This window comes from Monodon monoceros, unplaced genomic scaffold, assembly GCF_005190385.1.
Source record: "Monodon monoceros isolate NGI ecotype Baffin Bay Population unplaced genomic scaffold, NGI_Narwhal_1 Super_Scaffold_12, whole genome shotgun sequence".
Taxonomy (NCBI): domain Eukaryota; kingdom Metazoa; phylum Chordata; class Mammalia; order Artiodactyla; family Monodontidae; genus Monodon; species Monodon monoceros.
In genome coordinates this window covers 34,042,368-34,070,129 of record NW_021703768.1, presented here as the reverse complement: position 1 = coordinate 34,070,129, position 27,762 = coordinate 34,042,368, and the positions used below count along the sequence as shown (strand labels likewise).

The 27,762-nt window shown below is 39.3% G+C and overlaps 1 protein-coding gene across 2 annotated transcripts in view; it reads left to right on the top strand.

Annotated features, from left to right (window-relative positions):
* TTC33 (tetratricopeptide repeat domain 33) overlaps positions 1-27,762 on the top strand; it is a 124,650-nt gene that overhangs the window by 76,743 nt on the left and 20,145 nt on the right. The window lies entirely within an intron of this gene.

Sequence of the window (27,762 nt, the reverse complement as noted above, 5' to 3'; positions counted from 1 at the left end):
GGTTGTTTCTCTAGGGCAAGATGAGCTAGCGCATCCCCAAGTTGTGGACCATTGTAAACCATAGACATCCTGACTCCTGAAACTACAGTTAAATGTCAGAAATGTCACAAGCTGATGTTTAATCCCAGGCTGTTTGTTCATCCCCTTTAAAAAACCCCTAACTCAAAGACCAGGTTGGAGTGAATCTGAGGCCTGTCTCCTACTCCCTTGCTTAGATCCCTGCAATAAAGGCTCTACTTTCCTTCACTACAACCTGGTATCAGTAGATTGGCTTTGCTGGGTGTTGGGCAAGTAGACCCCAGTTTGGTTCTGTAACACTGTCAGTTGATTGTCTTGAAAGTCCTAGGTGTATAATTATATCACATGAAAAGGATATCAGTTTAGGTGCATTCTTCCTTTCTTTTGTTTTGAGATGATTTCTGTGTCTTTGTATTGATGATCCCAACCTTCTTTTACATAATCTATATACCATAATTTATAATTAATTTTATGTCTTTTTTTTTAAAAAAACCTCACCATTATACATGAGCACGTTTCATGTTGATAAACTTTTGGTAAATATGATTTGTTATGAATTTTATAAAAATATAACATATATTTGTATATATTAGTATATAAAATTTATGTATAGTTTAAATAATGATGATAATCAGACTATCTGTATATACAACAAACTTAAATAGAATATTAGCAGGCACTTAGGATACCCTTGTGCCTTCTCCCAGTTGCATCAAGAGTTTTGTATCAGATGCAAACTATTATATATAGGATGAACAACAGGGTCCTACTGTATAGCACAGGGAACTATATTCAATATCCTGTGATAAACCATAATGGAAAAGAATATGAGAAGAATGTATATGTATATCTGAGTCACTTTGCTGTACAGCAGAAATTAAACACAGCATTGTAAATCAACTATACAATAAAATTAAAAAAAAGAATTTTGTATCAATTATTTTCTTGCTTTTCTTTTTACGTTTATAACCAGTGTATACTTATCACCATATAGATATATTAAGATTTCAGTAAGAGTTCCGCTATTGTGATTATTTAGTTGGGTTTATATTTTGGATGTTGGGAATAGAGCTTTTCTCATACTGAAGATTACTTCCTTGGGATAGATTCAAGAAGTAGAATTACTAGGTCAATGAGTATGACTGTTTTAAAAAGCTTTGGACAAATATTGATTGTCAAAATGCTTCCCAAAAGGCTTACATCCGTTTATATTTCCAAAAAACAATGTATATGAGAATGACCATTTCAGTTCAACAGCCATCAATACTAAGGTTATTAGTCTGAAAGACAAGAATATCTTGTTAAAGTAGTTTCATATAGTTCCTAATGAGGTTGAATTTTTTTTAAAGACCAATTAAATTTTTTTTTGAAGAATACTTTGTATAGAGAAGTGTTTCCATATCACAAGTGTTTAGCTTGAAGTTTTTTTTTTTTTTTTGGCCTTGCCATGCAGCATGTGGGATCTTGGTTCCCCTGACCTGGGATTGAACCCATGCCCCCTGCAGTGGAAGCGCAGAGTCTTAACCACTGAACCACCAGGGAATTCCCTTGAAGAATTTTTATAAAGAGAACATGGCTTTGTAACTAACACCTAGATCAAAAAACAGAACATTATCTGGAGATAAAAACAGAACATTAACTGTCCTTGTGCTCACTTTCAGTTTGAAGACCATTTTGTATGCGAAAACCTCTGGAGAAAGAAAATTGACGTTCCTTTGACCAATATAGTTTTGACAGCCAACAGCAAGTTTTCAAATTATGAAGAATGGAAGATTTTGAAAGATTTATATGAGTTTAATACTGTCACTCTCCTCAAAGTAAAGTAATAGATTTATACTTCTGCCTGAAAATCTCTCTTTGGAAACGGTTTGATGTCCTTTGGCTATCAAACCAGATAACTTTGCATATACTTAGAGTTTTTATTAAGCCATGATAGTGTATCCTATAGTACAGATACTTAAATTCTAGTGTATATAAATTGGGTTTCCCTCAATGCTCTTTAAGACACAGGTTCAAGGGGCCCAGCTAGGACTTACTGAATCAGCACTTGTATTTTCATGAGCATCTCGGGTGATGCTGAGGCATGCAAACGGCTCCTGAACCACTCTTTGAGGAAAGTTGCTCTAGAGGATAAATGTCTCTAATTGAAGAAAGGAGTTCTGAAGCAGTTACCGTCCAAGAAAACCCTTCTACGTAGCGTGACCTCAGTTTTCTAAATGTGCATTCAAGTGTGTTTCGCCCTTTCTTCCTTTCTAGCCTTTCCTAGTGTAGACCTAGACACATGGTATTTAACACAGGAGTGGTGCAGTTTAGGTAACCAGAACAGGAAACATCCAACTCAAAACACACCCCTTGATTGCAACATCTTTGGAACTGACCTGGTAGAATAGGTCTAGCTTTTCAAAGGATCACCCTTAGCTTATTTACCTTGGCAATCTTATGGGCATATTATCTGTATAATTGTGGTAGCCAGGTAAAACACTGTAACTTAAGATTTTACGTGACTATACAAGTAGCAATAAAATGGAAACAGACACACAACGGACTCCCTCCCAGATAGTATTCTATTTAACCTAAGTTCACCTCTTTGGTGCTGCAGCTATGTAATTGGATCGTTTTATAAAAGTCTTGATAATTCACATTGTTAGTCAAAAGAAAAGTTCAGAAAATTATTCCTCTGTTTCCTTTCTCTAGACACTGACTAACATTAGAGTTCGTATGCTTTTGGAGAGTCATTTTAGAAAAAGCAGAATGACTATTAAGCAGTAAAATATTAGGTAATAACTCACAGAAAAATTTATATGGGATTTGACTTTGACTTTTTGACCAGGGATTGAACCTGCGCCCCCTGCATTGGAAGCGTGGCATCTTAAGCGCTGGTCTGCCAGGGAAGTCCCCTAAATTTTCTTGATTAGAAGTTTTGCTTGTTCTGTTAGACTTGATGGATTAAAGTCTTAGTGATTCTGACCCCTTGGTATTGCTTGAATCCATTTACTTCTCTCCATCTCCACTACCAAGGCTGATCCACTTTCTTTCCCCTCCTGGTCTACATTCAGAGGCTCCTAATTGTTCCCCATTCTATTCGTGTCCCTTTCTAATCAATTCTCCATGTGAACTTCAGAGTGGTCATTTAATAAAATACACTGGATCATGTTATTCTTCAGCCTTCAGAGCCTTTCCTCAGCTAAAAACTCCTCATCATGGCCCACAAGTTTCTGCATGATCTGCTTCTGGCCTCCCTTTCCAACCTCAACTCAATCCCATCTCCCTCCTGCTCATGACACTCGAGTCACATTGCCTCCCTCATCCCCTTGGTTCTTTGATCCATCCATGCCTTCCCCTAACTCAAGGCCTTGGTGCAAGCTCTTTGCTCTGCCTGAAAGTCTCTTCCCACAATTTCAGCTGGCTAAAGCCTGCCCCTCTTTTAGATCTATGCTTAAATGCCACATCCTTATAGAGATCCTCCAAATCTAAATTGCATCTCTCTCATTTTTCTCCTCATTGCATACTCTTTTCTCTCAGTACTTACCACGATCTGTACATATAAATGCACGTGTTTGTTAATATCTGCCTTTCCCACTCGTCTATCTTGAGAGAAAAATTATGCTCACGTTGTTCATTACTATATCCAAGTGCCTACGAGAGCACCTGGCCCTGAATGAATAAAAGTAAAGATTTGTAATTACCCAGTGTATTAGTTATCTACTGCTGTGTAACAGATTAATGCACAAACTTAGATACTAACTTAAAATGGATGGCTGTGGTTCAGAGAATCTTATGAGTTGTAGTCAAGGTGTCAGCCAAGAGTGTACGCATCTGAGGGCCTGGGTGGGGCTGGAGGATCTTTTCTAAGAGGGCTCACTAACTAATTTTTCTGTGGGTTATTAAGGCTATTGGCAGGAGGCCTCAGTTACCTTCCACAGGGGCTGCTCCGTAGGGCTGTTTGAGTGTTCTCCCAATGTGACAGCTGACTTCTCCCAGAGAGATGATCCAAGGGAGAAGGAGATTAAGGAGGAGGCCATCTATAACCTAATTTTGGCTATCACATATTGTTACTTTTACTGCATCTTACTTGTTAAAAGCAAGTCAGTAAGTATAGGTCACTCTTAAAGGGAGAGGAAATAGCTCCATCTTGGAAGGGAGGAGTATCAAAGAATTTATGGACATATTTGAAAACCATCACAGTTCTTCCTCTGGCCACAAATTACTTTTAAGGTCTCCACATGCAAAATATACTAAACTCTTCCCCTTACCCCTGAAGAGTCTCATTCACTTAAATTATCAGCTTAAAATCCACGATGTTGGCTTCAAAATCAGGTCCAAGTGTGGAGAGATTCCTTGGGTGTAGTCCCCTTTAATACCATTCCCCTTGATCTGAAGATGTATAAACTGAAGAGACATGTTATCTACTCCTCCTGCAGCCAACATGCAATGGCGAGATGAGCCTGGTGTAACCACTGTAGACCCCCCTGTTAAGAAAGGGGAACATGCAGTGTGCACAGGAGTTCTTGGTCCATGGCAATTCTGAAATCCAGCTGGACACAGGTTGAAGTTCTTGATTAGGAAGCAACGCATGGAAATAATTATTCATGGCTCTTGGTTCCACCCTCTGCTCTTATTTCCAACCTGTGAGCCATTGGTTTTGTTTGTTTAGTGAAAGTTAGTATGTATCTGCAGCTGAGTAGTTGTGTTTTTTTCTTTAATAAATTTATTTATTTATTATTTATTTTTGGCTGCATTGGGTCTCCACTGCTGCACACGGGCCTTCTGTAGTTGCGGTGAGCGGGGGCCACTCTCTGTTGTGATGCGCGGCCTCATTGCCGTGGCTTCTCCTGTTGTGGAGCACGGGTTCTAGGCATATGGACTTCAGTAGTTGTGGCATGCAGGCTCAGTAGTTGTGACACACGGGCCTAGTTGCTTCGCGGCATGCGGGATCCTCCCGAATCAGGGCCTGAACCCGTGTCCCCTGCACCGGTAGGCGGATTCCCAACCACTGTGCCACCACGGAAGTCCACCTGAGTAGTTTTTTGCAGCTTGCTTCCTGCTCGTAGAAGTTTGGGGGTCTAATGGCCTTTTTTTCATTTTTCACTCTCTCTGTCCCTCTCAGTCCAAGCTGGTGGTATCTCTGCCAATGTGATATATGTAGAAACATAAATATTTACAAGGCACAGAAATTATATGGAGGAAGAGGTTAATTCTGTGTGGGCAAGGAGGGACTGGGAAGGCTGCAAGATGAATGAGGCCTAAGGGGCATTTTCAAGAATGAATAAAAATCCATTAGGGAGACCACACAGAGAGGAGCAATCTAAGTATAAGGCAGAGTGTGTGCGGAAGTACAGTGGACTCAAAATGTAACATATCTACAGGGACATACACATAACTTGGTATTAGTAGAACATGTGACATGTCAATACTCTGGGGTTTTTTCTGTAACTCATTATTTCTCAAAATATGGTCTACCAACCTCCTACATCGAAATCATTTGGGCATTTATTGAAACTGCAGCTTTCTGGATGCTACTGTAGACTTGCAGCATGAAACTCTCTGGAGGAGGGACTCAAGGATCCCTGAGTTTTAAGAGTAGCTGCTCTAGGCCATGGGTCTTAGAAGGTTTTCAGTAGGAGGTGGATTCCACGGCATGATTTGCATTTTTGATAAATTACTCCAGGAGCTGTGTGGAGGGTGGTAAGATGGTCAGAAAGGGAGATCAGTATGGAGGCTTTTGCGATGGTCCAGGTAAGAGATACTGAAGGCCTACAGAGATGAAAAAAGGAAAATTGAGAGTTTTAAAGATAACGGAGAGAACATGAACACAAATATAATACAGTGGGGTTTTTATGTATATGCATATAGATATGTAAAATTGACAATGCATAAATGTTTCAAGTTTTGTGAGAACACAGCGGGGTCAGAAAATAACACTAGTTGTTGGGGGAATGAGAGATGGGGAAGAGTGGGAGTGATATTTGAACTAGGACTTGAAGTATGAATAGGATTTTACAAAACAAAGAAGGGAACTTTGATGTAGCAAAGCAGCATGCATAAAGCAAAGTGAGGACCTGACATGCTTTAGAATAATAGGAAGTTGGGTTAGATTTGAATATAGTTGCTTAAGGAAAAGTGGTGGCACATGAGGCAGAAAAGAGAAGGTAAGGTCACCAGAGAGGGGCTGGGTGCTCACCAGGCTGTTTCTTCCTCTTCCTGAGTGTAGCCATTTCCTTTGCACTTAAATGAAGCCGTGTGGTAGAGTCCTCAAAATTGCCAGGTGGTTGGAAGTGATCCACACCATTCTAGGTCTACATCTCCTACATGCTAATCTCCATCTCACTGTAGATATGCATGGCAACCTTAGAAGCCACTTGTTGGAGATGGACAAAACCTGGGTTCCTGAATTACCTTTTGGAGCATAGGTGCCCATGGATAAGGAACATCCATCTTAGATTGAATATAAGTAGGAGATAGACTCCTATTTGGTTTGAGCCATGGCATATGAATGCCGTGCAAAGGAATTTGGAATTTGGTTATCTCACAGGCAAGGAGGAGTCAACAGAGATTTCAAATAGGTAATGATGTGATCTGGTTTGTTTTCAGGGGAAAATCACTTTCAGTATGTAGTAAAAAGAAGTCTCAAGGGGTAATGTGAGAGTCTTCCACAAATGTTCAAATGTTGTCTTGTGTGTGTATACATTACTGTATTTAAAATAAATAACCAACAAGGTCCTACTGTATAGCATAGGGAATACATCTCAGTATTCTGTAATAACCTAAATGGGAAAAGAATTTGGAAAAGAATTAATATACTTGTATGGGTATAACTGAGTCACTTTGCTGTACACCTGTAACTTACACATCACTGTTAATCAACTATACTCCAATATAAAATAAAATGAAAAAAAAAAGCTGTCTTGTGAATGGGGGGATTAGCTCCGCTAGGGGTAGGGTGCAGACCAGACACTGAATGCATAAGTGAAAGTGGCAGGGGAAACAAGTACCACTCAAACTAGAAGGAAGAAATTTCTAAGAGAGTTGCTCCTACAAGGGTTTCCTCAGTGAGCTTCCTCTTTCTGAAGAGCTATCCCGTGGGAGGCTGGGGGACTTCCTGTTAATTTTTTGGTGGAAGACTGAAATAGTATACCTCTAAGGTGTTTTTCAGTTTTGGGATTCCAAGACCTGAAGGTACATCGAGACTTGGGATCAGATGGCCAACTCACCAACTGAACCCACACCAGTTAATGGTGTGACTTGGGGCAAGTCACTTAGCCTTTCTGGAACTTGATTTCCTCATCAGTAAAATGGGGACAATAATAGAATCTACCTAACAGGGCTGTAGTGGGGGTTAAATAGTTAATAATGCCTGGTATATAATAAACACTTAATAAATATTAGCTGTTATTGCTATAGTCCTTAAGGATGTGTCCTCCCTACCCCACACAAAGTGTGTAATTCATCTCTTCATTATATATATCATTACACATATTTTCACATTAGTTATCTAAACATAGACTTTGAATTCTCTTGTTTCATTTTGTGTGTACAGCCACAGTCACCCTTTCCATGTATATAAGTTTGAACCTGCAACCAAAATTTAGCAGCTACAAAATTTGCATTACCTCCCCATCTACTTATTAACACTACTTTCTGTTTCCTCAGGGTCATCTCCAGCAACTTGTTAAACAGGCTCAGCTATCACATGATTATGAGAATGAGCACAGAGGTTTCAAACATTTAACCACACACCCACACACACCCACACATACATACACAATTCTCATGAAAAATAGCCTATAAATTAACTTTAATAAAAAAACAGACAGAAGTTAATTTTCTTACTAACTTTGCATCTTTTTCCTGACACCTGTCTTTCTTTTAGTTTCTGAGAAATATGGCCCACGTTAATTTGCACAATTGTATGAAATATTATTAGAGAGTTTTAGAGAAAGCAACTAGATTATAATATACTAGTCTTTTGATTCCCAGGAATATAGCTCTTGACCATAAAAAAAGGTGATTAACATGATATCTATTACTTCCTATTTTTTGTGATCTGGCTGGCTGCCTTGGCTTTAAGGAGAAGACTGGACTTGACCTTACATTGCTGGGAAAGTTTATTAACTTTGCCTTCATTAAACCAGTGCCCTATAGTAGGAGCAAGGATATCAGTGCCCCTTTGTTACTTTTGGCAATCCTCCCATTTCTCTTTTGTGATAAATTACCCACCCTTTGGCCTCTGATTATCCACCAGGGAAACAGGTTATTGCTGTGTAGAACAGAGGGGGAAGTATATTATCGTTTAATTTTCAACTGCAAGGGTTGGCGTATTGTATCAGGAACAAATACATCTGAACAGTTACTTATCTAATGTTTAAGCAATTCTGGGCTTCTTTTATTAGGACTTTATGGAAGGCTGTCTGCAAAGGCTGATATTCTGCTCTTGCTGGCAGATATCCAGGTTGTGAGGCCATGACTTGGGTCTCCAGCCCCAGAAACGAAGACGGTATCTTTTCTTCCAAGGAGTGAGACATTTGCTAGAGTGGTGCTCACAGAATAAGGAGGTAGCCTGTACAAGTATTGCAAATATGTTTTAGAGGAGACTCCTTCATTTAAAGCAGGGCAGGGCTTCCCTGGTGGTGCAGTGGTTAAGAATCTGCCTGCCAATGCAGGAGACACGGGTTCAAGCCCTGGTCCTGGAAGATCCCACATGCCGTGGAGCAACTAAGCCCAACTAAGCATAACTAAGTTGTGCACCACAACTACTGAGCCTGCGCTCTAGAGCCTGCAAGTCGCAACTACTGAACCCGCGTGCCACAGCTACTGAAACCTGTGCGCCTAGAGCCCGTGGTCCTCAACAAGAGAAGCCACTGCAGAGAAGCCAGTGCACCCCAATGAAGAGAAGCCACTGCATTGAGAAGCCTGTGCACCTCAACGAAGAGCAGCCCCTGCTCGCTGCAACTAGAGAAAGCCCGCGCACAGCAACGAAGACCCAACACAGCCAAAAAATTAAATAAATAAATAAATAAATAAAGCAGGGCATTTACACGCCAAATTGTCAACAGTGAATATTTCTTTGGAGAAGGACTTGGTGAATGGCCAGCAAGAAGGATTTGGTGAATGGTCAGCTTCCACTTTTAACTTTACATATACTCACATTATCTGATTTTTTTAAAAAATTGTTGATGCAAATTACATTTTTAAGAAAATGATGATGACAAAAACTAGTGGCTCTCAAATTTTTAAATGTTTTTAATTTTAGAGAGATGCTCTGACTCTGTATACTGTCGTTGCTAAAAATAAAAAGGTTGTCAGTTTTTGCATGTATTTCAGAAATGACCATGTCACCAGGGTTATAGTTTAGAATTAGGCTTGATTGAGTAGAGAAAAGGAGAGTAAATATGACATAGAGAGGAAGTTAGAAAATGAGATAATATGTACAAACCAGAATTCTTGAAGCGCTGACTCTAAGAAATTGGCTTTGTTGGAGAGGAAGGTGAGCCTCTCAAAATGAGTATGTTAATTTGCTAGGGCTGCCACAGACTGTGGCTTAAACAACAGAAATTTATTTTCTCATAGTTCTGGAGGCTGGACGTCTAAGTATAGGTGCCAGCAGATTCAGTTCCTGGTGAGGGCCCTCTTCCTGCCTTGTGGACGGCTGCCTTCTTTCTCACATTGTCCATATGTGGTCTTTCCTCTGTGGGTGCACATCCCTGGTGTGTTCTAATCTCCTCTTCTTATAAGTTCACCAATCACGTTGGATAAAGGCATGCCTTAATGGCCTCACTTTAACCTAGTTACCTCTTTAAAGGTCTTATCTACCTCTTTAAAGTTACATTCTGAGGTTCAGGCTTCAACATATGAATTTAGGGGGGGAGGACACAATTCATTCCATAACAATGGATAAATTCTCCCAGAGCTTGTTGTTATTCTTACAGATTTCAGTGAGAATGAGTTGGGAATGAAAATGACTATAACTGTTCAAACGAATTGTAGTTTACTGAAGAACAATGGATAGTCCCTAACCCATTGTGCAAAATAAAATTAAAACTGAAAATTAAATTGAGATGTAAACAAAGTTAGTCTACGCATTCTACATACAATGGGATAATATTTAATGTATGAAGAACGATCAAGAAATGGCTCATTTACAGGGGAGGGAAATTATCTTGTTAAGAAAGCTGGTATTTCTGATATTTGTATGGTTTATTTTGAAAACTTGCTACCATTATAGTCAAGGGACTTATTGTTTTTTAAACAATATTGTTTATTGTTTATTATTTTTTAAAGAAAAGCAGACATGAAAAGAAACTATAAACATTAAACACACCGAAGCTTTAATAGAAGACGTTTTTCAGTAACAAAGAAAATATTCAGCTGGTATCCAATTCGAAATCCTTTTAAATCCTAATCAAAGTATTTTAATGAGTGTATATTTAAGCAAATGTTTATTTGACCATACGAAGAATTGAAAAGTGATAGCACCACAAATTATAATAGAAAATAAGAAGCTTTTCACAATTTTCTAACTTTGAGCATTCCAGGAGGTTTTTAGATTCTTTAGTGTTTGGAATGCTGAATGTCAAATTATTTCTAGAAGAATCTTTTTTTTTGCACTTGCTGTCAGACTCCCAATTTGACATGTACCATGCATTGCTCATGTTGTTGCATTTTTTCTATGTTTAAATATTGTCTCCACCAATAAGACAGTAAGCATCTTGAGAAGAACTGTGACTAATTCATGGTTTTTGCTCCAAAGCCTGGCATATAGTAGGTAGCTAGTGACGTATTTTACTTATCAAGGTCAAGTAGTATAGAAATGTTCTCATACATTTGACTCTATTTTGTAAAACTGTGAAAATGTAAACTGAATTATGATAAAAATTATCCGGTGATTGCATGGTTGATCCTTTAGCTCTTAGGTCAGTTGTCCAAATAATTATCTCAGATCCCCAAATACTTTAACCTGAAATGCCTAGAAAATGGAGGTTAAAAGGTTGTTTTAATTTCTTTTCTCAAATTTCCTGTGTTAGGTATAGCATAGTGGTGAAAATACGAACTTCTGGGTTCACAATCCCAGCCTTGCCACTTACTAGCCATGTGACAATGGGCAAGTTACTGTATCTGTGCTGAGTTTCTTATCTGTACAATGGGATAATATTAATACCTACCTCTTAGGGTTTTTCTGAAGATTAAGTGAACTAACAGTGTAAAGCTCTTAGAAGAGTGCCTAGTGCACCCTAAGTTCTGTAAGTGTTTGCTTTTTTAGATGTCATTATTAGTTCCCTGAAATAGATGTAGACACTTTCCTGAACCCCAACCCAACTAATGTATTTGTCTCCCACACTTGTGATGTTACTCAATTAAACAAGCAAAATAAAATTATGTCATTGATGAATGCATTCCACAAGTAAAGTAAATTTTAACCTGGGACATTAAAATGCATGCTTCCCAGGCCAAATCTGAGAGAGTTTAGCAGCGTAGCAACAACGGCATCCATTCATTCAGAAACTGTGGCTCCCTCGGTCTTTTACAGTGAGTACTATGTGCTATGAATGCTCAAAAAATGAGCAGATTAAAGTGAAGTCCAGACAGGATTGATCAGAGTTCCCTTGTAAGGAATCACGTCAGAAATTTGATTAGGGCACAGAATGAGCTTTTTTTCAGGTGTGGCTTCCATGCTGTGGATCACTTAACAGAAAGGATGGAAGACTCGGCAGGACATCAGGAACCCTCACTTGGCAACCTTTCTAGGGCCAACAGGGCAATGTCCAGCAATTAAGGAGTACATTCTCACCAATAGGTCTATGGAATCATAAGGAAGTTGTGTGCATGGGTCTGGACTTATAGTAACTGAGAGATACTGGAAGCCTGTGGGAGGTTTCCTCCTCCAGCAGCTAGGATACCTTTCTTTGGTTACAGTCCTGAAGTTAACCACTGGGATTTTATAAGAGGTCCTAACACTAACTGGCTGTATAGCTTTGGGCTTGTCACTCAACCTCTTTGGACCTCCATTCCCTCATGGGTAAGTGAGGGGATAGGGCAAGGTGTTCTTTAAATTCTCTTCCTAATCCAATGTTCTATGATTCTGCAATGGAAATAGAAGCATAGTCAATAAGGATCTATTTCACTAACTCACCAACACCTCTTCATAAAAGCAAAATCAGAGTTTGGGCAATGATATAGTTAATTCATATTTTTAAAAAATCCTGTTCTGTGATTATACAGTGAACTAAAGAACTGGGAGTGAACTAATTTAGACTTCTAATTCAATGGTTTTGGGTTTTTTAGCATTTGATTTTTAGGAGAAAGAAGCAAATCCAGAGAAAACAATTTATTATAAAAACCAATATCCCAAAATCCAATGTCAGAGCCTAGCAAGTTCTTGCTCCTATAATTTTCACGTTGTTAATATGCTACAGTTATAGTTGATGCTCAGTAACATGTCCCTAAAATATCCAAGGCAGACTCAATTACTTAAACTAAGCTATACTTAGAAGTAAAATGTCCCAATATATTGTATAACCTTGCAGGTATATTCTAGAAAGCATTTTGGTCATAGCTACAAATCAAATGCATTTCCTGTAAAACTGTAATGAGAAAATTCAATTTTCCAGATCAGATTTTGATGAGCAGTGTTTCATGGTACTTTCACTAATAATCTGTGTGCATTTATGCAAGTCACTTCACTTCTGTTATCCTCATTTTCTCAGACAAACATAGGGTAAGAGACAATGTCTAAGATGCTTTTTTATCTGTTAAATTCTACTTTCTATTCTATCTCTATAAATTTTAATTCTATTCTATCTCTAAAATTGAATTCAAGTCCTCTACCAATTCTTTCTTCTTTTTGAAAGGTCCTTCCAGTCATTTTTATTCTGATTCTTCCCCAAAAAACTCCCTCTGCCCTGTGTAGTCTCTCTATTACCAGCAGATACTATTATATGCTTTCATGGACAGTGACTGGCAAAGGAAATGTTGACTTCTCCTTTTCTGCTTGCAGAGATGTATCTTGGGTGGTTTTATCACCCCTGTGAGCCCCCATGAGGTGCAGATGGCTAAAACTTGAGTTAGTTTCCTGATGCAAGGCTGACACTTTCCATCAGTTTAATCAGTCATATACCTAGCAAATATATGACAGACGAGGCATAGCACTTGGCCCTAAGAAATGTATATTCTCTACTTTAAAAGTTGGTGCTGATATATCTGGAATATTCAGAGAATTCTTAAATGCCAAACTGTATAGCCCTAACTGTAATTGCATTAGAAGTGCATGGAAGGGAGATTTGGGTTTGGAGTAGTCAGCAGAATTTGAGGGAGGAGCTCTGACTTGCAGAGCATATTTAAGGAAGAATAATATGTATGAATCTTTAATGCCTTAACTCGATCAACAAGATTTATTTAGTGGCTACAGTGCATTGAACTCCTCTAAGTGCTGGGAATACAGCAGTGGGCAAAGTGGGAAGAAACTTTGCCCACACAGAGCTTTCATTCTAATAGAGGTGTGTAAGAAAAAATAAATAAGTAAAATGTATATTATATCAAATGATGATAAGAACTATGGAATTAAAAGGATATTTCAGTTAGTAAGGTAGGAATAGAGAATGATCTAAGTAGTGTTATAATCTGACCACATCAAGCTAATACTCTCACTTTATAAATGAAGAAACTAAGGCTCAGAGGGGTTAAGTAACATAGCTAAGGTCACCCAGTTTATTAGCAAGAAAGGAATAAAATCCAGGCTCACCAGTTCCTACATGATGTTCTTTCCAATCACGCATGCCCGTTCTAAATGGTCAAGTCACACAGTTTAAGATGTGGGAGTGAGCAGAGCTTGTGTAGGACTTGAAGGGGCAGACACTTTGTGCTGGGGGGAAGTGGAAGATATGATTAGTTGGGAAGATAATGCCAAATCTGGAAAGCCAGACAGGGAATTTTTTTGGGGGGGGGTTGTTGCCCATCTTTTATTTTTTCAAACATTATCAACATCATTTCATAAAAGAAAGGACATCCTATCCCCAATAAACTTAGAAGCATGTATTGCAGAATAAGCAAGTTTGCCCTAAAACAAGACCATTAGCTATTTCCATGGACCATCCTTGATTTCTCCATCATGCTGCCAAGTAGTGAAAAGTCGGTGTTCAAGAACACCTCAGATGATGGTGTGCTATCAATAGCTTCTATGAAAGCAGGAAGCTGGCATCCTCAGTGGCCATATGGCAGACCGGGAAGTTTAGATTTGATGTGGGGATAAGAAGGAAATGAATATAATGACCCTTAGAAAAGTTTGACAATATTTCATTGATTATTAATTCATCAGATTAAAAAAATGCTTCTCTATGTGAGTTCCCTCTCCTCCTCTTCCTTCTTTCCCTCATAGTTTCCTGAAAAATAATTCCTTTGCCTATTGCTATTCACCATCAGGTAGAGCAGTTGTGTGTTCTGAGAATATCAAAGACATGATGCTATAGTGTATCTCAAAACTAGAAAGAAGATATTGGGTAAAAATAAATATTTTATTGCAGCTCCACATTTAGAGATTAAACTGGTGAAATGAGTGTAGAAGGAGAACTAAATCTAGATATTAGATTTAGATAAAATGAGCAAGTTGAATCAGATGTAAATTAAGAGATGCTGTTACTCATACTTGCATCATAAATTGGGAGCTAAGTACTTAAGTTCCTTCAGGAGCTAATACATAAATTATAAACCAGATCATACATTTCCTTAAGTGCAGCAGTCATGGTTGCTGATTCATTTTCACTTCAAGTTTCCAATAATTAAGAGAGAAAGAAAGAGAGAGAGAAACCACCAACAGAATGTACAAATGAGAATTTATTTGCAGATCTGAAGATGCCGTAACAGCAGTGTAGGTGCAGAAAGAGTTTTGGTTTTTACTTTTCTTTGAGAAAGAACAGGAGCTTCAAGTAGGAAGATAATACATGCATTAAAATACTTACCACAATTTCAACAACCAGAAAATTATCCAATAGGGCAAATAAACCTTATGGCTGTAGCAGCTGATAGCATATTAGATACGGGTGCTTACTTTGGCCTAAATCTGAATTTTGGATATGATGGGTATTTTGGAAAGGCCCTAGGAGCTTTTGTGTAAGGTTATAACCAGGGAATATGAGCCTTTATTATATGAGGGTCATGGAATACACTCGAGGATCTAGCTAGGCATTTTGGGGGCCAAGCAAATTTTTAGGAAATGCTCTAAGCCCATGGCTCTCTAAATCCAAGCAACTTTCCAATGCAATACAAAGGCTACTTAGATTTTTATGTCTTATGATTAGGGTAGGGGTGGAGATATTAGCTCTAATACTCACTTATAGGTCATTGACTCTTGCAATTTTCCCACCAGAAGACCAGAATTACTTGTGTAATTAATGCAATGTAACTGTTACCAAAGTGGGTCCCTCCTACACATTCACTGTATTTCAGGCTTCTGGCCATCTTGGGGTAATGATTCATAAAACAAAAAGGTTCTAAGCTACATGAGCTGCTTGTATATTTTGGAGATTAATCCTCTGTCAGTTGCTTCATTTGCAAATATTTTCTCCCATTCTGAGGGTAGTCTTTTCATCTTGTTTATGGGCTCCTTTGCTGTGCAAAAGCTTTTAAGTTTCATTAGGTCCCATTTGTTTATTTTTGTTTTTATTTCCATTTCTCTAGGAGGTGGGTCAAATACGATGTTGCTGTGATTTATGTCATAGAGTGTTCTTCCTATGTTTTCCTCTAAGAGTTTTATAGTGTCTGGCCTTACATTTAGATCTTTAATCCATTTTGAGTTTATTTTTGTGTATGGTGTTAGGGAGTGTTCTCAATTCATTCTTTTACATGTAGATGTCCAGTTTTCCCAGCACCACTTATTGAAGAGGCTGTCTTTTCTCCATTGTATATTCTTGCCTCCTTTATCAAAGATAAGGTGACCATATGTGTGTGGGTTTATCTCTGGGCTTTCTATTCTGTTCCATTGATCTATATTTCTGTTTTTGTGCCAGTACCATACTGTCTTGATTACTGTAGCTTTGTAGTATAGTCTGAAGTCAGGGAGCCTGATTCCTCCAGCTCCATTTTTCTTTCTCAAGATTGCTTTGGCTATGCAGGGTCTTTGGTGTTTCACAGACTGCCAACAAACACATGAAAGGATGCTCAACGTCACTAATCATTAGAGAAATGCAAATCATAACTACAATGAGATATCACCTCACACCAGTCAGGATGGCCATCATCAAACAATCTACAAACAGTAAATGCTGGAGAGGGTGTGGAGAAAAGGGAACCCTCTTGCACTGTTGGAGGGAATGTAAATTGATACAGCCACTATGGAGAACAGTATGGAGCTTCCTTAAAAAACTAAAAATAGAACTACCATACAACCCAGCAATCCCACTACTGGGCATATACCCCGAGAAAACCATAATTCAAAAAGAGTCATGTACCACAATGTTCATTGCAACTCTATTTACAATAGCCAGGACATGAAAGCAAGCTACATGTTCATCGACAGATGAATGGATAAAGATGTGGCACATATATAGAATGGAATGTTACTCAGCCAAAGAAAGAAACAAAGTTGAGTTATTTGTAGTGAGGTGGATAGACCTAGAGCCTGTCATACAGAGTGAATAAGTCAGAAAGAGAAAAAAAAATACCATATGCTAACACATATATATGGAATCTAAGAAAAAAAAAAGGTCCTGATGAACCTAGGGGCAGGACAGGAATAAAGACACAGATGTAAAGAATGGACTTGAGGACACGGGGATTGGGAAGGGTAAACTGGGATGAAGTGAGAGAGTGGCATGGACATATATACACTACCTAATGTAAAATAGATAGCTAATGGGAAGCAGCTGCATAGCACAGGGAGATCAGCTCGGTGCTTTGTGACCACCTAGAGGGGTGGGATAGGGAGGGACATGGGGATATATGTATACGTATAGCTGATTCACTTTGTTATGCAGCAGAAACTAACGGCAATGTAAAGCAATTATACTCCAGTAAAGATGTTAAAAAAAAAAAAAAGGCTCTAAGCCATCAGAAAAATGTCTGTCACTGAATGTAAGCCTGCTATTGGAGGTCGGAGGAGGAGTTACCTTTAGGTCTTCATCCATAATACACAGAATATGCACAGTAAGGTGTAGGCACTCGGTCACCAGTACAGAAAGTTTGAGGCACAAGGAAGATGGTCATTACCTATTTTACTTCCTTTCAGTATTCATGCCAAGTGTTTATGTCTGAGATAATTGAATATATATGAGAGGAAAAGTTTAGATACCTTAAAAACCCTTTCAGGGATCTATATAATGCTACATAGCTCTCCTGCTGGCTTATAATGATGGTTCTGAGTGGTCAAGAAATTATTTCAATCCATTTACTCTGTTCAGTAAGGTAAGTAAGAAGATAATGTTCGGGATTCCTTGTTGGCACAGTGGTTAAGAATCTGCCTGCCAATGCAGGGGACACAGGTTTGATCCCTGGTCCGGGAAGATCCCATGTGCCACGGAGCAGCTAAGCCCGTGTGCCACAACTACTGAGCCTGTACTCTAGAGCCCACGAGCCACAACTACTGAGCCCACGTGCCACAACTACTGAAGCCCATGTGCCTAGAGCCTGTGCTCCTCAACAAGAGAAGCTACTGCAATGAGAAGCCTGTGCACCACAATGAAGAGTAGCCACTGCTCACCGCAAGTAAAGAAAGCCTGCGCGCAACAATGAAGACCCAAAGCAGCCAAAAATAAATAAATAAATAATTTAAAAAAATTATAAAGAAAAAGAAGATAATATTCAACTAGCTTTCTGTCAAAATGGTTAAGACGAAAGAATTGTGTCTTCCAAGAGGTAAACTTAGGTTATGTAGAAAATTCATTTGTATTTAGGGCTTCATTCCAAGATGAGGGGAGAAAATTGGTATACTTATGGGGCATGTATACTATATACTCAGCCAAGTGACAGATACAAGTGGTGGTGAAGGCTCTAGTAGGTGTCTCAGGACATGAAAGCTGTCACCAGGGTCTTGAAGATTTGCCCTGTGTCTGCCAGCATGTGAGATGTTAGGCAAATGAAATTCCGTGCTCCTGTAGAGTTGGTAAGGGCAGTAAGGACAGGAAGGGCTTCCTGCTTGGTAGGGCAAGTTGGAAATCTGAACACATTTTCCTAATAGTCTTTAGGTTCTTCAACAGGAAAAGATTTGCTTTTCTATAGATAAAATTGCATGAACGGTGATGAGTTGCCAAGACTGGCTCACATTAGTCTTTGTATTCTATGATATACCTGAGGTACTGAGTTCTAGAACTCCCACTTAGAAGCTTTTGGAAACAATTTCCTGTGATGGAGTTCCCAAAACAATTGATTCAAACCATTTATACTCTAAGGGTCTTGAGAAATGTGGAATTTGGATGGTCAGGAGTAGACAGGGACAACCCAAATTGCTGAACTTATAAGGACAGAGAAAATAGGGTGGGGGACGGAAGGAGAGTAGGCATTCTAGGCAGGGAAACAGCAAGGCAGAATGCACAGAGCAGTGGTTCCCAACCTTGACTGCACATTTGAATCACCTGGGAGGCTTAAAAAAATTACTGATGACTAAGGTTCTCTCCAGAATCTCTAGGGATCAGCCTTAGCATGAGTATTTTAAGAACTTTGGAGGTGACAATGGACCACATAGGTTGAGAATCACTGACTTAGAATCTGGAATGAATCTTATGTGTTTGGAGGACATGAGATCATTTTGCAGAGAAGTCCCCCTTCCCCTTGTGAAGCAGCCCGTGGATAGGCAGGAAATGTCTCAAAGGACTCTGAAAACTGTTCTCACCTGAAGGATGAATAGAAGGCCACTATTTTTTTTCTAGCAGTAATAAAACAAGAATAATGTAGTGTTTTGTGGCATTTATTATGTAGGCAGGGCTTTGTAGATTATTAAATATAGAGATATGGCTACTAGTGAAGAGGCTACTGCTACAACTGAGGCATGAGATCGTAAGGCCTTGGATAGGAGCTGTGGGAACAGAAACAAGGGCACAGGATGGAAGAAACTTTGAAAAGCTGAAACACTAGCTTGTGTATCTTGAGTACAGTTGGTACTTAAAACTTGTAAAGTAAATGAGTGGAAGGGGCTAAGGAGAAAAAAACCATCAAAGGATCAGCAGAATAACACTACCATGACAAGGAATGGGGGCAGGCAGGAGGGAGGAGTTGCTTTAGGTGGAAAGACAGATTCCATTTTGGATATGTTACATTTGTGGGGACAATAATAATGACAACAGCTAACAGTGCCTACTCTGCCTGCAGGATGGAACCCATGCTTACTTCTCTAGCCCCTCCCGAATTCAGGGTCTCCGGTCATGGTCACTCCTAGTTCTAGGGTTTTCCCACAAGCTTTCCCCTAACTTTGCTTGGGGTCTAGTTCCTACTCTTCTTTGACCCCACCCTACTCATACTTGATGTCTCCTTAACGCACGATATTCTTGCCATGCTGCCACCAAAATTCACTTCCCTGTGACATCATTTGGCATCTTGTCTCTAGACGTTTCCTTAATAGCACATATCTTGTACAGCTCACTCCCCCACTAGAACCTCCATACAGGCAGAGACCTTGTTTATTTTGTTTACCGCTGCACTTCCAGGGGCCAGCACTGTGCCCATCACATGCCAGGTGCTTGAAGACCTGAATGAATATGTGCTAAGCATTTTTCATGCAGTGTCTCTTTTAACCTTCACCACAGACCTATGAGGTACATATTATTATTAATCCCATTTTACAGACAAGGCAAGAGACCCTATCCAGAGTTACATAGCTGGTATGTAGCAGGGCTGGACCATGAATTCTGCTTTCTCTGGGGCCAAAGCTGTGCTTTTTAACCTCTAAGCTGTTCTGCCTCAGCCAGATGGTTAAATATATAAGAGCTTGGGAACACAAGCGTAACTGTAAGAAGACAGAAAGGAGGAGACGTAAAAGAAGGGAAGAGGAAGTTTTAGGGAATTGGAGATATTTGAATATGAAGGGATCTTAAAGTTCATGGAGCCTTCAGGGCACAGGTGAAGCAAATTGGTCCAGGAGGTTAAATGCCTGTACCAAGGTCACACAATTGGTTATAGTTTGGGAGTGTGCTAGGTCCGAGGATCCCTGCTTCTGATTCTGTGCCCTCTCTATAGGCAGAGCAGATGCGAGCAAGTTGTTTGGGACAAAGGAGTAGGCAAGTTGCTTTGACTCCAAACTCAGTTGGAAGACAGAGAGAAAAGAAACTAGGAAGTAACTGCAATGAGTATTGTGGGTAAATGAAGTGCTTTATAGACTCTGGTATGGCTCTGATTACATCATAACTGTCTTGTTGTAGCAACAGAATTAGCTTGCCTTTGATGTTGGTTCCTTAGATTCCTTTCATTTTGGTTCATTTCATCACTTTGTCAGGATGATTGGTAAGGAGATAATAGCTATGCCCTTGCTTCCTGAAAAGATATGGGGCTTTTCTGATACTTTGGGTTGTTGTTGCCAAAATGTAGTCCCTATTCCACTCCAAACTGCCCCACCAATTTTGCCAATGAGAAATTAAAATAGAGGTTAAGTGACTCATCACTTTTGGGTAAGAAAGTGGGATAGCTAAGAAGTAATAAAGAGGAAAAAGGGAGGTAAGTATGTTAACTTGTTACCAGAATTAAATTTGGGTTATATGTCCTATATTATATAGGCCCAGGGTGACATAAACCTGTCGATGTGACATAAATTTATAAATTTCTTATTGTCAAGAGCACCTGAGTGAGGTACCTAGCTTCAGACTTTCCCTAGGGTCAGATGAATACCTCCAGAACTCTTATATCTAATTTTAGACTTCTAAAACCGGGCAGGAATTACCTTCACTTTGGGAAGAAGAGAGGTGATGCTTCCTTTTCTGGGACCTCCTCCTTAGGGTATCTGGTACATTGCCACATCACTCCTTACATCACTGCCAGGCCCAGGTCGAAGGGAGGACCAGAAATCCAAAGTCCGTGGCTCAGTGCCCTGAGCGGCACTTCATTTATATCAGCACAAATGATGTAGACTGCTTTTACTTTTTTTCTCATCAAGGTTATTCTCTATGTCCAGAACTTGGCTACCCAGGCTGGCATTTCCCTAACGTAACGTGTGCCGCCATTTTCCCTGAGGTGTTGCCTCCCCATCCGCTTTCACGGTGTTGATGTGAGAGAACAGATGGTTAAGAGTCAGATGGTGCCACTGTATTATTATTATTATGTGTGTTTGATGGAAACTGAAGTCTAAATTAGTATAATTTCCCTGAAGTTACGACTAGTGAGAAATTCTCTTACAGTCTGGCCTTTGCAACATTTCTCTAACAAAGCCAGGAATTTATCTGGCATCTGTTTTCTATGGAACTCAAAGTGATTAACATGTGATCTGATTATTTTCGTTAAGTCCCTGGATGTAGCAGGCGACAGGGCATATCTGCCTAATAGAAATGTTGGACCACCAGAATTGAGGTGAAAAGTTCCCTCCAGATCATTTCTTTCTTTCTGGTGGAAACTTGAGATTTCTTGCCTTTCATTCAGGTTTCTCGGTGGCCTTGACTTCACAGGGCAAGTTGTGTTTGTGCTTTAGCTCAGTCTCCTAAAGATAAACTTTCCCCCAGAGGATTGTAGTTCTCCATAATACTATAATGAAAGTGGAACAGGAATGCATTTCTCAAGGTCTACACTTATTCTACTTGCTCACAGAGTGAAATAAAATCAGGAACTGGAGTCAAAGGTTCTAGAATTTCTTACCTTAAAAGCAGCTGAGGGCTTCCCTGCTGGTGCAGTGGTTAAGAATCCGCCTGCCAATGCAGGGGACACGGGTTCGAGCCCTGGTCCAGGAAGATCCCACATGCCGTGGAGCAACCAAGCCCGTGTGCCACAACTACTGAGCCTGAGTTCTAGAGCCCGCGAGCCACAACTACTGAGCCCACGTGCCACAACTACTGAAGCCCGCGCGCCTAGAGCCCGTGCTCTGCGACAAGAGAAGCCACCGCAATAAGCCCGCGCACCGCAATGAAGAGTAGCCCCCTCTCGCCACAACTAGAGAAAGCCCGCGCACAGCAACACAGACCCAACACAGCCAAAAAAAACCCCAGCAGCTGAAAGGCAGAATGAATGTGAGTGAGGCTTATAATTAGGGCAAGCATATGATTTATCTTGTAAAACACGACCCTCTGAGAGTGAAAAAGGGTACTATAACCCTACAACAGGCTTAAAGTGGGACCGTCCTGGGTAAACCAGGGTCATGTGGTCACTCTGCTTTATACTGGTGGGAGCAGTAGGGTGTTACCTCCCAGAGCTGAGTGCCTGGCACATTTCATTCATTAAGCTGATGTATAATAAAGTCCCATTGTAGGTGCTGTTGAGAGAAACAGATGTATAATAGGTATACCTCTCCTGCCCTCAAGGAGTTGTGAAAGAGATAGCTGGTACTAAAAGTCAAAATAATCTGGTATAGGGCTTCCCTGGTGGCGCAGTGGTTAGGAGTCCGCCTGCAGATGCAGGGGACACGGGTTCGTGCCCTGGTCCGGGAAGATCCCACATGCCGCGGAGCGGCTGGGCCCGTGAGCCATGGCCGCTGAGCCTGCGCGTCCAGAGCCTGTGCTCCGCAACGGGAGAGGCCACAGCAGTGAGAGGCCCGCTTACCACAAAAAAAAAAAAATAATAATAATAATCTGGTATATTCTTATTTATTTCGCTCTGTTCTCACGATTTTCAGCACTTCCTTATTTGAAAGGAAATGCTATAATAATGTTGTTAACTTGATTTAGTGAGATATAGTTTACAGAAATTCAGTTCTCTTTATAAAATGCTTTTATTTCCCAGTTGAATATACAAATGTTTTCAACTATATTCTTCTTATGGATCATAACAATACTAGGTCTGATAGACATATTTTAATGATAAAATAAATTATTTTTTTACAAAATTGTCTCCATTTAATGTAAGTAAGCATATTACATTGTGTAGTGCTTTCAAGTTAACAAATTAAATAACATAAACACGCTCTCAAGTATCCACCAGGCACATAGGGGCTACTCAGAAAATACTTGAATAGTTTTCCTATATTTATTTATTTTGTTCAAGGAATCATTCATTCAAATGAAATCTTACGCAGGATTAACAAACAAAAATTATTATAATAGAGTTTTTTATGGCTAAAAGGAAGACATGGTCTTGAGTCCATACCTCCATTTCTTATAACCCCTACCTGTTGGAGCAGATATGAAAACTATTCATCAAAGATACGGAAAAGGTCACTTGTTGTGCAATATGGCCAGGATAGGCACTCACATCTCCTGGCTCCAGGACAGAGGCTTTTCTATTACAGCCAGAGCTAGATTAAGGGGAGTGAGAGGTAAGTTAGCCAGACAGCTCTGGAGCAATCCAATTGATCAGGACAATACTGGAAAAGTAACATAGATGGAAGATCTGAACATAGATCTGAACATATGTACCAGAATTCTTCCTGGAAGACTATCAAATTTAGTTGGAAGAAGGAGGTAGGGAGATGATAGCTATTTCGGTAAGTCACATGCATGGGAGGTGAGGTCCCACCAAATAGTATGTTTGAAAAACTGGCAAATAAATAGTCCTGGAACTGCTTTCAAGGGAGATGGATCAAGTTTTTTGTGTCATTGGTTTGAGTTTGCAGATTTGGGGCCAGACTTACTAACTGGGGAATTGAGGAGAAAGCTTTCTTTCAAACAAATGTTGAATAATTGTTTAAAGGATCTTAGTTTTGAAAGGATGCTAAATAATTAACCACCCAAGGCCTAAAAGTCTGGGTCCAATCCAGATCACTGAACTCTGATTATCTCATTTGTGAGTCAGAAATTGAAACTCTTTCCCTTAGAAACAGATATATGTTAGATTGTGAAATTGTAATAATATAAACTGAGAGAGTGCAAGGTTTTTTCTAATATTGCCCTCACTGAAAGAAGGTAAAAATATACCAACCTGATAATAACTTTTAAAGAACTGGATCAAAATTTTGGCCCACTTAGATAAGTTTAAAATTGGCTTCTGACTGCAAAAATCAATCAATCAATATTATTGAATGCTTCTCATGCTATTATAGTAATATTTTTCAAACATTTTTGATTACAGCATGCTTTAAGAAATACATTAGATATCACAACCAAATATATAATTGACCAAAAAAAACATTTTTGAAATGTTTGAAAAGTTTATGAAGTGGCCCTTACCTTTACTATGTATGTCACTTTTATGGTTTTTATTCTATTCTATTTTGTTTGAAAAGTTCTGGTCATGACCCACTAAAATGACTTCATGACTCTCTAATGGATCATTACATAAAATTTGAGAAACAATGCTATAAACAATATGAGAGGAATCAAAGGTGAAGTTCCTGAAAAAGAGGGACTTGTGGTCTACTTGGGGAGAGAAAACTAACTTAAACTTTTGAGTGTATTTTAAAACTATGATTAATTAGTCGCTAAATTGCATGATGCGGTTTCGGAATGATGGATGTTCAGCTTTTATTGGTGTGTTTTCTGTATCGAAATACACATCTAAGATAAAGAAGACAACTTTTGGGCTTCTCTGGTGGCGCAGTGGTTGAGAGTCCGCCTGCCGATGCAGGGGACACGGGTTCGTGCCCTGGTCTGGGAAGATCTCACATGCCATGGAGCGGCTGGGCCCGTGAGCCATGGCCACTGAGCCTGTGTGTCCGGAGCCTGTGCTCCGCGACGGGAGAGGCCACAACAGTGAGAGGCCTGCATACCGCAAAAAAAAAAAAAGAAGAAGACAACTTTTAAAAAGTATGCTTATTTGAAACTGTATTTCATGCTTCCAAGATGCACCTTTTTACATATTCTTACATCTCTAAAACTGGGGTGTTATCTTACCATTGATGATATCTTACAACTGATTCATTTGTCATTGCCTGGGCATGTGCCATCTTGGTTGTCATTGCTGGTAGCATGATTGGACAACTGAAACCTTTCACCATTTTAATCTATGAACCATTTGAAGAAGGAATATTAATCTTTTCTAATAAGGAATTCAATCCAGTCTAATAAGATCAAGTAAGTGTCAGCATCAAATTTACAGAATATTGTTGGTGGCTTGGAGAAAAAGCTCAGAAGCAACAATGGTGCAGACTTCCAAAATAAAAGACTGCCTTTCCAGTACCATGGTTGACACAAAAGTCAATGTAGGGACTTCCCTGGTGGCACAGTGGTTAAGACTCCGTGCTCCCAATGCAGGGGACCTGAGTTCGATCCCTGGTCAGGGAACTAGATTCCACATGCATGCCACAACTAAGAGTTCAAATGCCACAACTAAGGAGCCCGCCTGCTGCAACTAAGACCTGAATCAACCAAACAAATAAATATTAAAGTCCATGTAATATGGAAAACACTAACATCAATAACTGTCAAAAGGTGATTTAGAAGAGCTGGACTCTAAATTTGAAGAAGTATTAGGGTTTTCTTCACCAATTAATTTTGCTTATACATTCCTTTTTTGTTTATATATGAGGGATTTATAATAAAAAGACTATGCTTAAATAAGTCTAAGAGAGCTTTTTAGGGAGGCTATAAAATGCAGTTTCTAAGTGATAAGAAAGCATTGTGTCATTGTTTAATTGCAGCATTCTTTCTTATTAGCACATTAAATGCCAATCACATCTTATACTTACCATCAGTCTTAAGAAAATGCAAATTAAATACCACTACATACCTACTAGAATAGCTAAAATTAAAAAGATTGACAAGCCAGTTGTTGGTACGGGTGCAGAACAACTGGAGCATTGCTGGTGGGAATGCAAAAATATACAGCTACTTTGGAAAACAGTTTGCTACTTTCTTAAAAATTTAAACACACGCTTAATGTATGTCTCAGCAATTCCACTTCTGGGTACTAAACAAAGAGAAATGAAAAACATGTCCTCACAAAGACTTGCATGCAGATGTTCATAGTAGCCCCAAACTGGAAACAACCCAAATGTTGTTTCATAAATAAATTGTGAATTGATAAACTGTGGTGTATAAATATAATGACCTGGTATTCAGCTATAAAAATGAATAAACTATGGATACATACAACATTATGGATAAATCTAAAATGTGAAAGAGCCAGGTGCAGAAGTCTTCATATTGTATAATTTCAATTATATAAAGTTCTAGAAAAGGCAAAACCATAGTGATAGGAAGCAGAGCAGCAGTTGCCAAGGACCAGGGACTGAGGCGAGGAGACTCTACAAAAATGTTTGAGAGAATTTGTTGTGAAAATGGAAATATTCTTTGTCATGATTGTGGTGGTGGTCACACAACTGAATCCATTTGTCAAAGCATATTGAATTGTATACTTAAAATTGGTAATTTTTAAAAATGTAAATTGTACATGAGGGAATCACCAGGTAACATCCTGTATGTTGCCCCAGTGGCGGACTTCTTTTTAATATAAAAAGGGTAATTTAAGTTTTATCTAAGATCCCCTTAGAGGGTCCCATGTGCACGTCTTTAAGGTTTTACTGTACTCGCTTTGGCATGTTGCCACACCAACTTGTGAATCTTTCGGCACCAATATTACCCTGATGCAATTGCTGATATGAAGGAAACAGGTTACTTGGCTTGGTTTGAATGCATTGCTATGGGTGTGTGACAGAGGCTGGTTGGAGTGTGCTGCTACGGATGTCCCAATAGAAATGCCTGAGCCACCATGCCACAGGTGTGTCAGCCTATGTCCTTATAGGTTGAGAATATCCCTAAAAGGAAATTGAAGCTTAATTCTTTGGCTAGAATTCCTTATATAGGAGTTTGGATGCCTAAACTAGAAGAAGCCATAAAGTCACAGGGCATTCAGAGATTTCTAAAAATAGCTTCCTTATGAAAGAGGGGGAACCATGGGCTTTTCAGATGGCTTCAACTGACTCTATATTTTCAGGCCACATCTATATTCCATTATGTTTAAGTTTTTGGATCCATTCTCATAGCAACAGAGAGGTGAAATGTGGTTTTTACTTTGGCAACTGAGTTGCTTCTGTATAGTCAGAAGGAAATTTTATTTAGTGCCGTCGTTCGGTTGGCTGAAGCACTGGTTTTTAACGTATCCTGAAGGAAGACCAGATATCCATTAAATTAGTGGTAGGTGGGAGAAAAAAGAAGTTATTAGGCAAAAATATGAGATATTCATCTATCAAGCCACTAGTCAAATGTCATACGCTTTCTGAAGTCTTTCCTGGCCACTCTAACTTCCCTGTTTGTTCTCCTACAGCACTTGGACTGTCCCCCTATTATAGCAATGATAACATTGCATTAGAGTTACTTGTGTACATGACTGTTCCTCCACCCAGTTATGGTCTTGTAGAAGACAAAGGTAATATTTTTCAGATTGTATCCCTAGTGCCTGGCAGAGTTTGACATATAGTAGGTGACTGATCATTGATTGTTGGATCATGGAAATATGGAGATGTAAGAGAAATGGAAAATTTTCTTAAATGGATGTATCCTAAATAGCATGTATCCTATATTAGCTCTTTTGGTCAAAACAGACAATATGGAAATGTGCTCCTCATTTTATAGTAGATGAGGAAGTGTGTCATAGAGAGGTTCAGTAACTTCAAGTGACACAGCTGGCGAAGGTACAAAGCCAGATTCAGCCTGCAGGTTTTCCAATTCTCAGTTCCACATTCTTTCCAATCCACCTCAATGTAATTCACTTTAGAACCATGGAGGAATAGAAGTTATTTTCTGATTGTATGGAGAAAACACC